The sequence below is a fragment of the Lissotriton vulgaris genome, unplaced genomic scaffold, assembly GCF_964263255.1.
Source record: "Lissotriton vulgaris unplaced genomic scaffold, aLisVul1.2 SCAFFOLD_5849, whole genome shotgun sequence".
Lineage (NCBI taxonomy): Eukaryota > Metazoa > Chordata > Amphibia > Caudata > Salamandridae > Lissotriton > Lissotriton vulgaris.
Window position 1 is genome coordinate 44 of NW_028242929.1, and position 16,219 is coordinate 16,262.

At 49.0% G+C, this 16,219-nt stretch overlaps 1 pseudogene; it reads left to right on the forward strand.

Annotated features, from left to right (window-relative positions):
• Positions 1-291: 291 nt before the first annotated feature.
• Positions 292-16,013, forward strand: LOC147668776 (uncharacterized; annotated as a pseudogene).
• The last annotated feature ends 206 nt before the right edge of the window (positions 16,014-16,219 follow it).

The following is a 16,219-nucleotide window of genomic DNA, read 5'->3' on the forward strand; positions in this document are numbered from 1 at the left end:
GCGCAGGCACAGGGATGTGTCACAATTCACTATTTTGCGACGCTGATGCGTCAAATGAATGCAATGGCGCATCATGTCGCAAGTGACGCCGAAAGTAGAAAAAAAGTGACGCAGACGCTGCCGTCTTGACGTAACAAAGTCATGCAACTGCCAGAAAAGTGCAGTAAGTGCCGTAAGTCAGAATCACGGTTCTGACGCAAGGCTACGTCGCTGTGCACCACTTTCACGTTGCGTCAGATTCCGGTAAAACGACAAAAATACACACATCCATCTCCTAATTCTCCCGCAAAGCCAAAAATAGCTACCACAGAGCATGAAGGAGACAGCAGCAGTCAAGGGAACCTCCCACATGGCAGCCAGGATGCCCAGCCTGAAACACAGGGAAAGAGGAAAAGGAAAGTAAATTTCAGTGGTGAGGAGAACGACATACTCATCAATGAGGTGACAGACCACCAACACCAGCTTTTTGCAAGTTCGAAGTTGCCATTATCTAAAAAAGAGGCCATTTGGCAGTCCATAATGAGAAAGGTCAACTGTGTGGCCCAATCAAAGAGGACAGTGATTGACATTAAGAAACGCTGGAATGACATCAAGCGCAGGACAAAAGAAAAAATGGCACAAAATCGCAAGGAAGCAATGCTGACAGGAGGAGGCAGCCCAGCACAACAGGAAAAGCTGGATCCCCTTGAGGAGCGGGTTGCGGCGGTCATCCCAGATGAGTTGGTGGTAGGAATTGCAGGACAGGACAGTGCACAGCATGAGGAACCGCAAGACACACAGGGTAAGTTCCTACAAGGGGCAATGTTGCAAACAAGGTAATGTTGTGCAGTGCATAAACTAAGGTGGCTGGCTGAATTACTGATGGGTTGTGGAAAGAGAAGTCATGCATGTCATTAACTGTGAAGTGTCTCTCAAATGTATTGTACCTTGGACATGCAGATGTCTCATTTTTAAAACATATACCATGTAAAACTAAAAACATATTTCAAAAGTGAAGTCCTAGCCCACTGGCACACCTGACAATTGCCACACGCATGTGCAAATATCAAACAACCCTTATGAAATACCAATCACACAACATCCTGCAACAGACCGAGTTTAACACATTCATAACCTGGACTGTCACCACTGTGCTGCCAGGATGTAACTGTGATTATGTACTGGTGGCACAATGTGCCACTGGCACAATAATAGTCCAGACACAGCCATGTTACATAGTACAAAATATTATGTAATTGGCATCATTCCCACATTAAAGTGTAAGAAAGTGGAATTCCAGGGCTGTTGCTGGGGGTGTACCCAGAAACATCCATGTCCAATTGACAATGCCCAATGCCCAATAGCAAAGTCAAACAGTAACTATTACGCTGCGCAACAAACATATGCATCCTCAGGGTCTGTGTAAGGCATGCACAACCTGAAAAAATATTATCTGTTCCCTCTTCGATATCCCCTACATATAGGTGTTGCATCCAAGTGGACACATAGAAAGAGGAAAAATCATCTGATGACTGCTTCATGCAGGAATGTGTCCCTTCCATGCACACAAACAATGACCCCTAGCACTGCAGGACCCCCTGCAACATGGTGCAAGTTTGCCTGGGTAGGCGCATGGCAAGCATTGTGCACCTATGTTGTTGTGAAGGACAGGTGAGCCCAATAATGAGCCCCTACTGATAGTTACCCCATGCTGGCCCAAAATCTTTTATTGTTCTACTTTGTGCATGATGGTTTCTGCTACATTATCTGCATATGTAAAGGTAAGTACTCAGGAATGTTAGTGAGCATGTGAAGCCCTGTGCCACATTATACATGCATCATGCATAACATATGCAGGGTGGGTCTGCACATACAATAAAAAGTCTTAGTAGTGGTGCTGTGCAATCCATCTAATTTCTATAAATAAAATAGCATCTGGCAAGTGTGTCAGTACCTCACACCTGCATCATGGTAGGTGTAAGGGTGAGGCAGTGCCACAGATTGAGAGGCTCGCACCAAGGCTTGCTGTACTTGAATGAGGTAAACAGCCTTTACAACAAAACTTTTACAACGCACTACCATTACGACGCAACCATTACAACGCAAACCATTACAACGCAGTGCGCTGGGGGCGCTCTAGGATAGGGAATAGATTTAATTTACTATCCAACACCTTCCCTACTATCCACGGGGACTGGAGTTGGAATAGTAAATTAAACTATTCACTATCCAGCACCCCAAAGCGCTATGCGTTGTAATGGTATGCGTTGTAAAAACTGCATTGTAACGGCATGCGTGGTAAAAGCATGCGTTGCACCGTCATACATCCCTTGAATGATGCTGCTGACATGACTGCATGAATGCATGACTAAAGCACTGACCAGCTACGTCTGAATGAATGACGTATATAACATGAATAGCAACATGTAGTGTCACACAGTGAATAGAGCACATCCATGTTGTCACGAGAATGGCCAAAACATAAGTGTACCAATAGTGTTGTTGCAGGGATACAACACCTAGCATCAATAGTGTGCAGGAATGTGCACCATCTCATCGATGGACTCCATTCATGCCCTGTACCTATGCATGCACTGCAGCACACCTATATTGCAAGTGGCGCAGCCCAGCTGCAAAACATTCAGCAAATATTCACCATAGTGCATTATACAAATGGATCCTCAGCGACTCTGCAGCACTGTCTGTGCATCTAAAGTGCCAATAATGTATTCTCACATTAGCAAGCTGTAGCATACAGATGAGAGCAACTGCTTAGGAGTGATAGCAACTTGTATGTCAATGGCCTTGCATGTCCCAACAAAATTATGGCAATGACATGCAAGGTAGGCGTTACATATCAAAATAATGCTAACAATCAAACTAACTGCACCTCACAAGATTAGCAAGGCTGTCACGGACATGCAAAGAAACAAGCAAACTCACGCTAATGCACATTAACTGGAATGTAAGGCCAGAACATACCTGTCCCTAAGGAAGGTGACAATTTGTGGGACAACATCTATGCATGGGCCTGGTACTGGACAGTGCTGTAAACAAGGTTTCAGGGTTGCCCTGTGACAAAGATACACTGTAGGAATGTGCACCAACAACAATATTGTGTGCATTCCTATGCCCCAACCATGAAAAGTGTTGCTGCAAGAAGGCAGTGAGGCAACACTTCTCACCATGTCCCCCTTGCAATAGCATGGATGTACAGTACTCACTGGACATTGCTCCATGAGTCAAGTAATGACTGATCCATCTGAAATCATTATGTATGTGTATGCACAACCATGACGCAACTCCAGCAGTGCATTGTGGCAGCCTATTCCAATGGCACTGCCCCACCTTCATGCCTGCCATGAGGCAGGGGGAAAGTACTGGCGCAAGTACATTCATGAGGGGTGCAGAAATGATGGTGTCATTTGAGATCCTAACAGTGGTAGTTGTGTGCTGTAGTGTCACAAGTATTTAAGCATTGGTGGACTGTCATTGCACAAGGAGTTGATGAGATATCATGTAGTGTCCTTGCTCCAGCTGCAAGAGGGTGCAAGGATCGCTGTGGTGTCTGCTGGTCAAGTCACATATGTCATGCATCCAATGATGGTAGTGCCACGAGAGTATGAAGTCTGGCCTGAATCAGAAGTACCTGCTGCCGTAGTACATGTACTTAACCGTGTCCTGTTCAGTGGTGTGTTGAGGTCCCTTGATGCTTGTGTCTGATGTCAGTGAATTTACACAGGAGGTGTTGGTGGTCTGGTAACTTTTCCTGCTGAGGTGGAACGTGAGGTCATCGAGAGGGATGCTGTCTGTGGATGTCAGACACTGGGGTGCAATCAGGTCTACAATGGTGTTGGAGAATGGGGCACATGGGCTGGGTGTCCTGCACATGAGTGTGCTGCTGAGTATGGCCATGGGCCTGGTCAGGATAATGTAGTTGCCGTAGTACATGGTCATCCTTGGCACATTAGAGTGCCTGCTCATTCTGAGGTTACCAGTGTATGGGTTTTCAATGCCTCTTCCATGATTGTCGTGCTGCCTTCTGCAGGTGACACAGATGTTGTCAGTGACAGTGATGGTGATATCTGGAGCAGAGGTTGGTCCTGGCAGGTGAGGTGGCGTATAGGATTGATGGTGAGGAGGTTGCTGCCATTGTATTGTTGCAGTGTCCAAGAGGAATAATCCTTGGTTCAGAGTGTGGACCTTAGCCAGTCAGATGCAAACAGCATAGACTATGGTTGCCTTTGTGTTTTGAGATGACCATTACAATGCAGGCAGTACAATGTCAACAATGCAACGCATGTGTTACACAATATCATTTCAAAATACGTCATTGTGATCACAATTATGTTGTGATGTAAGTACTTCATGTGGTCATGTGTGTCAGTAGTTAAAAAATAAATTAATGTGATAAATGTACAAAATATGTAAAATGTTGTGCATTTATGTGTCAATTAAGAACATTTGGGTGTCTCATGGGGTAAAATATGGCTCAACTCTTACTTGTATTGATGTACATCATGAGAAATAGGGGGTGAAATGTTGTAAAATATTACAAATGGTGTGTATATTTGTTTTGCTAAGGAAAAATGGTGTGTGCATTAGTCTCAAATCTGACTCCATTGGGTGTGTCGTTGTTGCTCATAAAGGATTTTGGGCCATATGTAGGTGGCAAAATACCGGTCGGTAACGGCCGATTTCGGCCGTTACCGACTGGTATTCGTAATTCCAGATGTAGGGGGCCAGAAAATTACAGATTCTGTATATTTACCGAATCGGTAATGTTACCGAATCGGTAAAGTACCGATTCGGTAAATGTACAGAATCAGAAATTTGGGATGTAGGTGGCACTGGAAACAGTGCCACAGGCCCTTAGAAATTTGTTATTTACCATGAAATACAATGGCATGGTAAATAACGATTTTCTGTGTACATGCACATCTGTGCATGTACACCTGTGCCATGTGGCACACATACATGCCCTAAGGGCATGTATGTTTGTCACATTGCACACAAGCCAAAATCAGGGGTGCAACAGGGTGTCAAAGTGACACCCTGTCCCCCTTGACAAATCGGTAAAATTACCGAATCGGTATTTACCGATTCGGTAATTGCCATTGATTCCTATGGGCCTCAAGGCCCATAGGAATCAATGGCTATTACCGAATCGGTAAATACCGATTCGGTAATTACCGCATATTACGATTCGGTAATATTTACAGAATAATTATCTACATGGCATTTACCGAATAGTAAATACCGAATCGGTAAAATTCAGTATTTACGATTCGGTAAATGCCATTTACCTACATACGGCCCTTTCATGCTTCATGTCTGGGTGTGTGGTGACAAGGATAGTTTGGGGATGTACTCACTTAAGTTTGAACAGTGTACTTAAAGTCTCCGCTGTGCAACACCTACTCTACAGTTGCAACACGCCTAGTATTAAAGATTAATTCAATGGAATGTGATGTCATGGCATGTTTTGCTAATATGTATGTGCCTTTTGTCACAAGAGTGGTACACCTGCTCTGCATGGGGGCACAGTGGCAAACATTGGCAATTGCGGGGGTGGACAGCTGTGAGTTTGGAAATGCAGGAAATAACAATGCATGTCGTATGGATGCGGGATGTGTGTGTGAGCGGGTGCTGCAAAACATATATTGAGGGAAGTCTTACCTCAAAGCTGTGTCTCATGTCTCTGGAGATTATGCAACCCTGCCTTTGTGTCACTGAAAAGGAATTAGGCAGCCAGGCTCCCTACCCTGAGTCAATCACAATGCTGTGAAGTGCTGGTGTGACTGGTAATTGGCAATGGGATAAGTCATGCAGCCACATGCTAGAGTGTTGGCCATGTTTTCCATGGAGGCTGAAATGCAGCCTGCATAGCAAACATGGAAGTGGGTATTACTGCCCTGGTCATCATGGGTGGCACCTGAGTCATCTTGCCAATCTGCACATGCCCCACCTCATATTAGATCTCTCCTACCCGCCCTCCCATGCCATGAGGAGACATATCATGATCACATCGGTCACTTATCCCTTGTGTCTTCATCAGAAGTCAGTTCATTGCTCTCATCTGAGCCCACACTCCACATATTTTAAAATTTCTACCACTAAGGCCCCCACCCCTGTCTTCATGTGTTCCGGCATCACAGAATATTGTTCCTCACACTTACCCTACTCAATGTCAGCCGCTGTGCAAGCCCACAGCAGACGAATGCACATGGTGTGCTGAAGGCACGCCTAAGGCAAGTCTGTATGCGCACATCCGTGTCCCAAACGCAAGTATTTCCAGTAACAACTGATCTAGAGTCACTCACTAATGCAGCTCTGCCACCCTCCATGCACTCACACATGTTATGTTATGTTAATTTCGATTTATATAGCGCCAAATCACCGACAGGTCTCTTAGCGCTTGCTTTGGGAACCCGTCCTGGCTTTCCCTGCGAGATAACCCCTACTGGGCATCCCTAAGGTGAAGACCAGGCATCCCATCACGGTGGGGCCGTAGTGGAGATTAAGCAAGCTATTGCCCAGAGTAGCAGAGTGTGAACCGGAAAACATGGAAAACATCGGAGAATGACAACAGGCCTTGGCAAACATGACCCACAGCCATATCACCTGCCTACACTGCTGACAAAGCTTAACCATCACCCTGGTCTCAAACACAGCCAACACCAGCGTTTCAGCAAGTGAACTTCACACCTGGATACACAACTGCGCATAACAGCCCTCCACCCTCCGCAAGCCTGACAAACAGCACTACAGGGACACCGCATGGTACAGCACTGATCTCTAAGAAGCAAGACGCACCAGCAGATACCTTGGGAAGAACTGGATAAACACCAAGACACCTGAAATGTCCAACACATACATGGACGCAATGACGGACTACCACAAATAAATACTCTAAGAATCGGAAAATTCCTGCAAACTCATCAAGGTCAAGCATGAATACACCAACCTATGCAGCAAAGCTACAGACATCACCCTGGCACTACAGCCCTGTGATAAGTGTGCAACAAAGTTTCACCTAAAGTTAAAAAATACACAACAACAACTTTGCCGTACACACAAGATGCCACAGGCAGCACCACGCAAACCCCTCCCAACACAACAGCCATACTACCATCCCCACCGGGACACCAGTCACAGCTGTAATGTAAGTATGCACTTTTATAGCGCGACTGTCACTCCAAGGAGCATCCTGGCGCTTGTAGCCCGTAGCCTAGATGGAAGGCCGGAAAAGTCAACTCACACATCTATCTCATCTAAACAGAACGCTGTGTCTAAACCAGAGTCATACAGACCGAGTCTGGGAGGTTGAAGATCCAATATCTTCGAGGGGGTGCTGAATGCACCCCCTCGCCCATGAGATACTTCCACCTGTGGGATCACATAGAGCCCTGTCCTTATCACATCAACAACAGCACCAAGATCACCCTATTCACAGCCACAGATGATATCCGCACCCTCCGGGACCAAGAGCCGTGAGTGGGCTCCGACACAGACTCACACCACACAGTATTTGCGACACTACATGATGCTGGATTACAAGGAACACCGCTTGACTGGGTCATTCATCCCAGCAAGAGGTCCAAGGATCAGACTGACAACCTTCCTCTCCAAAAACACGTAAATCCAATGCTGAATGCCAGAGGGTCCATCAATGTGCCTGACCTTCTTCAACATCAACAGGGCTGCTTCAGCGCCATTTTAAACCAACACGGCCTCAACATTGTATTCATTGCTGATGACACACAGCTCACCCTCTCTCACACCTAAGACTACACCACCCCCAGACTTCAAATACATTGAGGAATGCATGACGTCGCAGTCTGCATGAACCACAGCTGCATGAAGACAAATTCAGAGAATACAGAAGTACGTGTCCTTGGAACCACTCCTTCAGCATGCTACAACACCTGTTGGATCTCCCACTCTGATGGGAGGGGGCTGCCGCTACCGCTCAAAGAGACAGGGCTTGATGAGTCTTCTGAATGCGAGTAGGTCCTGGGTCTGCCGTAGGTGGGCAGGGAGGGTGTGCCAGGTCTTGGCGGCGAGGTAGGACAATGATCTGCTGCTGGAGGTTGGTCATAGGATGCGGTGGACAGTGGTGAGGGGGAGGCTAGTGGAGCAGAGCTGGCGTGTGGGGGTGTAGAAGCTGAGTCTGCTGTACAGGTAGGCTGGTCCGGCCTAGTGGAGTGCTTTGTGTGGGTGGGTCAGGAGCTTGAAGGTGATCCACTTGCTGATGGGGAACCAGTGTAGATCTCACATTTGGGGGATGATGTGGCTGCGGTGGGGGACGTTGACAATCATTTAGCCGTATGTGTATTGGATGCGTTGCAGTCGTTGTAGGTGATTGGCTGGAAATCCTGCGTAGAGTGCGTTGCCGTAGTCCAGTCTGCTGCTGATGAGGGCCTGTGTTACTGTTCTTTTTGTTTGGGGTGGGGATCCACTTGTAGATCCTGCATTGCATGCGGAGGCTGTTGTAGCAGGAGGAGGAGATGGTGTTGACCTGCTCAGACATGGAGAGGGAGGAGTAGTGGATGTATCGTAAGTTGCGTGCATGGTCATTGGGTGTTGGTGCTGTTCCCAGTGTTTTTGCCCACCAGGAGTCGTCCCAGGCTGAGGGTGTGGGTCCGAGGATGAGGACCTCTGTCTTGTCCAAGTTCAGCTTCAGACCGCTGCTCCTCATCCAGTTGGTGAGGGACTTCATTCCCTCGTGGAGGTTTGTTTTGGCTGTGTGTGGATCCCTGATGATGGAGAGGATGAGCTGGGTGTCGTCGGTGTAGGAGATGTTATAGGTAGTTATAGGTATTTATTGTGCGCACAGCTGCTCCAGCAAAGGAGCGTCCTGACGCCCGAACAAGGTAGAACATAGCACAACTAAAACCAGATCAGATAGGGACAGCTAAAAGGAAAGACTAAAACAGAAAAGTTTTAATGGCTTTCCGAAAGTGCATGAGATCCTCCAACAAACAAATTTCCACCGGGAGAGAGTTCCAGATAGCTGCAGCTTTTACACAAAAAAATCGACCACCGGCACGACAAAGCCTGAACCGAGGGACCAAGGCGAGGGCCTGGCCCAAGGAACGAAGAGAGCGTGTCGGGACATAGAAGGACAGAAAATTGGACAGAATCTGAGGAGCTATGCCTTTCAGAATTTTAAAAGTCAAACAAAGGACCTTAAAGTGAATTCTCATCCTCACTGGTAACCAATGCAGGGAGCGGAGAACGTTGGAAACAGGACAGAATCTGGGCAGGCCGACTATCGCTCTAGCTGCGGCATTTTGTACCCGCTGCAGGCGGGTAATTTCTGCCTGATTAGCCCCCACCAGGAGGGAGCTGGCGTAATCCAGGCGGGAAATAACCGTAGCCTGAATCATCAGCTGCCTAGTCGGGGCATCAAAAAATTTAAGAACAGGTCTTAAACCCCAAAGAACGCCAAAACAGCAGGCTGCAGTTTTCTTAGTATGGCCAACAAAGGTGAGGCCAGCGTCCAGCCAAACTCCCAAGTTTCTTAGTTCCGAGACCGGAGTCGGAGCTGGTCCCAGCTCTGAGGGCCACCACCTGTCACCCCAAAGCTCCACTCTCTTACCGACAATCATAATCTCTGTCTTTGTAGTATTAAGCTGGAGACAGTTCGCCGTCAACCAGTTGGCCACCGCCTTTAGTCCATTCTGAAACCTAGGGGCATCTTGTTCCGCATCCCCACTGAGAGTAACCGCCAGCTGAGTGTCATCGGCATAAGAGACCATAGTCAGGCCCCACTGCCTTGCGACCTCAGCCAGCGGTCTCACGTACAGGTTAAATAACGTGGGGCTCAGCGAGGATCCCTGTGGAACCCCCATGGCCAGAGGCTGGAATTTGGACTGAAAGGGTGGGATGGCCACACAGAAAGAAAGATTGTCGAGAAAGGAGCGAAACCACTGTAAAGCCTGTCCCCCAACACCAATCTCCTCCAACCGGTGCAGCAGAATGCTGTGAGAAACAGTGTCAAAGGCGGCGCTGAGGTCTAATAATACCAGCGCTGCCGTCTGACCAGCATCCAAAACCGCACGTAGGTGCTCTACCATAGCAAGAAGGGCCGTCTCCGTGCTGTGCCCAGCATGGAAGCAATTCTGCGTGGAGTCTAGGACATTGGTCCGAGCAAGATGTTCTGACAAGGCCAGGTTAACATGAGCCTCCGCAATCTTCGCCGGCCAGGGTAGTAATGAAATAGGGCGATAACTTTCGGGTTTCGAAGGGTCCAACAAAGGCTTCTTAATGATTGGAGAAACCACCGCCTGCTTCCATTTAGTTGGAACCACACCTGAGGCCAGTGAAAGATTAACTAGGGAACACACTGTAGAGCGCCCCAAAAAGGACTGGTCTCTAAAAAGAGCGGGTCTTACTGGATCCGACGGAGAGCCAGATTTAATTTGCGAAGCAAATTTATTGAACCCCTCCGAGAGTAATGGGGGAAAAGAGTGCAGGATAGTATGATCTTGAGCACCATCTAGAACTCCCAAAACAGGCCCCATACTAGGGAAGGCCCGGTAAATGATCTGGACCTTCTCCAAAAAGAAGGAAGCCAAGGTCTCACAGTGGGAGATGGACCCCACTGCCAGGGGGGAAGTCCTTTTCGCCAAAAGATCTTTAACGGCTTTAAATATGGTCTTAGACGGATTCGAGCTGTTGCGGAATTCCGAAGCATAGAACGCCGCACGAGCTCTGCAAATAGCTCGGTGGTAGGTCTTGACGGAAGCAACGTATGCGGCTTTCAAATCAGCCCCATAAGACCTCCGCCACGCTCTTTCCGCCCGTCTACATATACCCTTCAAGGCACGTAGCGCACTGTCATACCAGGGACTCGACTCTATAGAGCTTAATTTGCTCGAGACGATGGGAATCAGAGAGTCCAATGCCTTGGAGATCCATGTACAGAACTGATCATAGCCCATTTCCACATTGTCCAGAGGGCCTAGCGGCTCTTCCTCTACGAGACGGTGCAGGTCGTCCAGCCTGAGTTTGTTCCAGTGCCGCCTAGGAACCCTTCTGACCGATGGAGTGGGAGGGGTCTCAGGCAAAGGGTACCCAACGGCCACAAGAAAATGATCCGTCCACCCTAAAGGGGAGATGGACAGAACCCTAGCCTCGGCCAAGTTGGTAAAGAAGGGGTCCTAAATGTGGCCCCCTGCGTGGGAGGGCTGGGATACCTGTTGGGAAAGCTGAAGAGCCTCTAGATCAGCTAGAATACTGCTCACCGCCGGGATGGTCTGAATATCGAAATGCAGGTTCAGGTCACCCAAGATGGAAAAGTTAGCACAGCCCATGACTAGCGTACTAACAGCATCTGGAAATGCTTCTCTGAACACTACATCGCTACCAGGAGGTCGGTAGACAACCATCCCAGAGAGCGTAAACTGGGGGCTGATTAAGATCTTAACAGAGGCGCTTTCGCAGCCAGCGATGTTGAGGCCATTCCAATTACAGGTAAAACAGGACCTGACTATAAGGGCAAGGCCACCACCTCTAGTAGGTCGATTCAAAGTGTACATAGAGTACTCAGGGGGACAGGCTAAGTTGATAATGGCCACGTCCGCCTCCTGAAGCCAGGTTTCTGTGATAGCGAAAACGTCAGGGGACTCATCCTCAATAAGGTCATAAATGGCTTGGTGATGCTTTACCACAGATCTAGCATTCAGATTCAGCACCCGCAAAATGGCCACAGAGCCATTGCTCCGGGAGACGGACGGAGTGCCCCTCTGGTGAATAGACACCGGGGGGTCAAGCATCCACCTATTGCAGGTACACTGATAAGGACCGCAAAGAGGATGGATGGGTGGTAGCACACATCTTGGAACGGCCTGCCCAATAGACTATAAACTCTCTCTAGAGTAGGTGAGCATCGCGACACACGTGGAAAAAACTTATCTCACACGGTTCACTTACCCGCAGCGCCCCGCACGGCCTTAGCGCGGACGGCCGCAGACAGGCAGGACTCTGGCACGACTCCGGCTAAGCGACGGCGCCCCCGCTGCGCGATCCCGCTGCGCTTGGGGAGGAGCTTTAAGTAGATGACCCTAGCTGGCTCCTGCGCAGTAGAGCATACGCAAATGCTGGCGCCTGAACCGCCCCCACATCACTCCAAGATGGCGCCGGAAATGGACTCCCACCCCAGGAACCGGACCCGCTCAAGTAGCGGTGTGGGGCATTATTTAAATGCAAGTAAGAGGGAAATAAAAACGGGGAATACCAACCAAGAGCTAAACAAAAGAATAATCAGGAAGTCTTTTTTAAAAAGCAATATCAGCGCTAGAAGCACGAAGCGCCACTGCAGCAATGCGCTACCTTGACATGATGTAGAGGTTGTGATGGCGGGCCACTTGTGCAAGGGGGACATGTACATGTTGAACAGCGTCGGGCTGAGGGATGACCCCTGGTGGACGCCGCAGATTATGTTGTTGGTGTTGGATTTGAAGGATGGGATTTGGAAGCTCTGGACACTCTGGATTCTGCCGGAGAGTAAGGACGTGGTCCAGTCTAGGGCCTTCTATCTGACTCTTTATTCTTGGAGGTGTGTCTTCAGAGTGTGATTGCATACCGTGTCAAAGGCGGTTGACAGGTCCAGGAGCAAGAGGGCTGATGTCTCGCTGTCGGCTAGTTGGCGCCTGATGTTGTCTGTGGCGTACATGAGGACTGCCTTGCTGCTGTATGTACGTCTGAATCCGGACTGGGACGGGTCCAAGATGTTGGTGTCTTCCAGCTCGCGGACCAATTGCATGTTGATGATTTTCTAGATGACCTTCGTTGGGAACGTCAGCAGGGACTTGGGCCGTGAGTCCTTGAAGGCCTTGGGGTCTGCCTTGTGCCTCTTGAGGAGGGCATTGCTTTTGGCGTGCTTCCATCTTTCCAGGAATGTTGCTGCATTGAAGAAGATGGAGATGAACTTGCGTAGTTGGTGTATGATGGCTTTGTCTGCTTCGTACAATATGTGGTGTGGTCATGGTACTGCTGGTGATCCAGAGTGTATGGAGTTAATGACCTTGTGTGTTTCATCCTCATTGACGTTGTACCAGAAGGTGAGGCGGTTGGCGCTGGTGGCCCTAACAGGGGAGGTGGAGTCTGGCATAGTTGGGGCGGTTGTGGTGTTGAAGCTGTCGTGGATGTCACCAAACGTGCGCTGGGAGAAGATGGACAGTGAGTCGCACAGTTCTTGTGAGGGTGGGATGTTGTTGGCGTTGCCGCAGGGGTTTTAGAGTTCTTTAACAATGCTGAAGAGCTCTTTGCTGTCGTGTGCATTGGTATCCAGCCGGGCTCTGAAGGAGGATCTCTTGGCCAAACTGTTGAGGTGGTGATGTATACAGGTGGCGTCCCTGTAGACTGTGTGGTTGTCCGGTGTGTGTCCGTGGAGCAATTTCTACTCCAGTTTCCGGCATGTGCGTTGGTAGGTCTGGAGGTAGTCGGTGAACCAGGTGGCTCTGTTGCAGGCGTGGCTGTTGGAGGGTAACTTGAGTGAGCAAAGGTGTTGGTGCAGTCCTAGATACACTGTCAGAGGTTTTGGGCTGTGGCGTCTGGGTTGGTGGGGTTGTTGTTTGGGTTCTGGGCGAGGGGGGTGACCAGCTGGTCTTCGTTGACTTTGACCCAGCATTGGCGAGGCAGCTGTTGGTTGCGGTGGTGTGTGGTTGATTTCTTGAAGGTGAAATTGATGCAGCGGTGGTCGTTCCAGTGAAGTTCAGTGGTGTGGTTGGAGGTGACGTGGGTGCCTGTTGAGAAGACGGGATCCAGCTTGTGGCCGGTGGCGTGGGTGCGGTCTCGAGTTGTCTGAGGCAGGGTCTGGTGAGGTTGTTGATCAGTATGGCGGAGTTGGCGTTGTTGTTGTTCTTGAGGTGTAAGTTCAGGTCCCACAGGATTATGTAGTGCGTGGAGGCGAGTGCGTGGGTGCTGGCGAGGTCATCGATGGAGTTGCAGAACTGAGCACAGGGTCCCGGGTGCTGTAGACGGGTGTTCCTCTGAGGGTGGTGTTGGGTGTCGGTGTGGATCTTTAAGTGCAGGTGGTCAGCGGTGTTGAGGGTGTCGTCTGCATGGGTGCCGACCTTGAGGGTGGATTTGTGGTCGATGGAGATTCATCCACCAATTTAGTCAGCGCAATCCCTGGGGGTGATCTTGTAGCTGTCTGGGATGTCTATGGTGATGTTGGTTGCAGAAGAGTCGTTCCACCAGGTCACGGTTAAGAAGCACACGTCTGGGGCAGAGGTGTCGAGCAGATCCCAGAGCAAAATGGGGTGTCCCGTGTGTCTGTTTTTGTGGCGGCCTGGAAGCAAGTGTGGTTTTGGCCGGCATTGAGTGCATAGAGGGTACAGGCGTAGTACTGGAGTCTGGTGTAGTGGTGTTTGTGGCCTCAAGGGGTCCTGGCGCTGGGCACGGTCCAGGCGCGGATGGCCACAGACTGACTTGCCTAAGGTGTGCCTTTGGTGCGCCAGCCGCACAGCCGCGCAACGTCTGGCATATATGGGGATGTGGGAGGGAGGAGCAGCTGGTAGGCGGGAGCAGCAAGTGTGCATCGGGTGGTGAAACAGTGGCACAGAATGCAAAATGGTGTGCAAACAGGGGGAAAAACAGTTGCACAGAGGGCACACATGGGACACACAAACGGTGGTTGAGCACACCTACCAGTGTGTACTCGGCAGCGGCAGCAGGGGCACACAGGCGGAGCTGCGTGTAGGTTGAGCAACATACCAGGAGCAATCTGTATCATTCCAAGATAACGTCATTAGCATGAAAACACAGGAAATGGGTCACACACAAACAACACAGCCGTGACGGCTATGACAGGTGGGATGATGTGAGATGTTAATAAATCCATGTGCCAATTCATCAGTTATTGTGGACTGATACCTGTTACACACATGCAGAATGCATAATGCCACTTGGACTTGCTACTGTGCTGGAATGTGTCTTCAATATCCACCAACAATACAGCCATCAGGACATGCACTCAAGCTGAATGTTGCAAGTGTGCATGCACTGTGTGGCCATGTGCCATGTGATAGGAAACAATTTTTGAATGCATCTATTTAATCATGCCATGTCATTTTATGTTACATAAGTGATGATGTGTAGCTTTAACTTTGACATGTTGACACACATCAAAGTTCAAAAGTCAAGATAACTCAAAATTGAGAATCTGTAGACCAGATGTCAGACATGAGCATAAACCGACATCTTTTTACATTTCAGGGCATGCAACATCTACTCATGAGCAGGAACCTTTGTTTGAAGCAGATGATGAGGACGGTGACAGTGTACCAAGCGTGGACTTAGGCCTCTTCCAGGACCTGTTACAATCAATTCAAACACCCTCTCCCTGCACAAGAACGCAAAGCAGCATAGTGGGATCTCCACTCGACCAACATGGAAGCACTCGGACGCCACCTCCCACAACATCTCACCCTCACCACTTGCAGGACACGCTAAATGTATTTGAACAACGTGTTGTTGATGTACAGGGTCAATTGGCACAGGAGGTGCGTAGAGGGATAGAGAGCATGGCAGCCACCCTAGAGGGAGTCCTCCGTTGTCTAAGATCCAGTTGTGGCAGTGCGCAAAATGGAAGCAGCAACGATGCTCCACCGCGTGGTTTGTTTCAGGCCCTGAATGACATATCTGAAGTCATGCAGCAGAGGCACAAACAAATGCCCAACACAAGTGCCAGCCTTGAAGTTGCCAACAGGCTTAGTGCAATCCAGGACATACTTGAAGTAATTAATCAAATACAGGATGCATACCTTACCAACTTGGCTGCCTACCAACGGGATGTTGCAGCAGTGCTGGTAAACTAGCCAGTCATGCTCAGTGCATTCATGCGTTACCTGATGGGCAAGGGACATGATGCAGGAACACTCCCTTCAACATCTGCAGTCCCTGATGTGTGTATGCCTCCTATGTCGACTGCACCAGTGATGACACCATCAGCTGAGACAACACATACATCAGCTGAAGATGATTTTGATGAATGTCCATTCCTCCGCAAAACTGCACGTTAGCATATCCTATTGTACCAGGACACTAAATATACACTGTCCGGTGCTCATCCTACTGACAGTGTACCCCAGTAATGAAGAAATACCAATTACTGATAGTCAATGGATTTACAAGTAATTACCTGTGGCCTTCCTCCATGAGGTGAACGTATGATGTAAACACTCCCTTTCTATACAATAAAATACCTACTCACACATACATGTCAAAA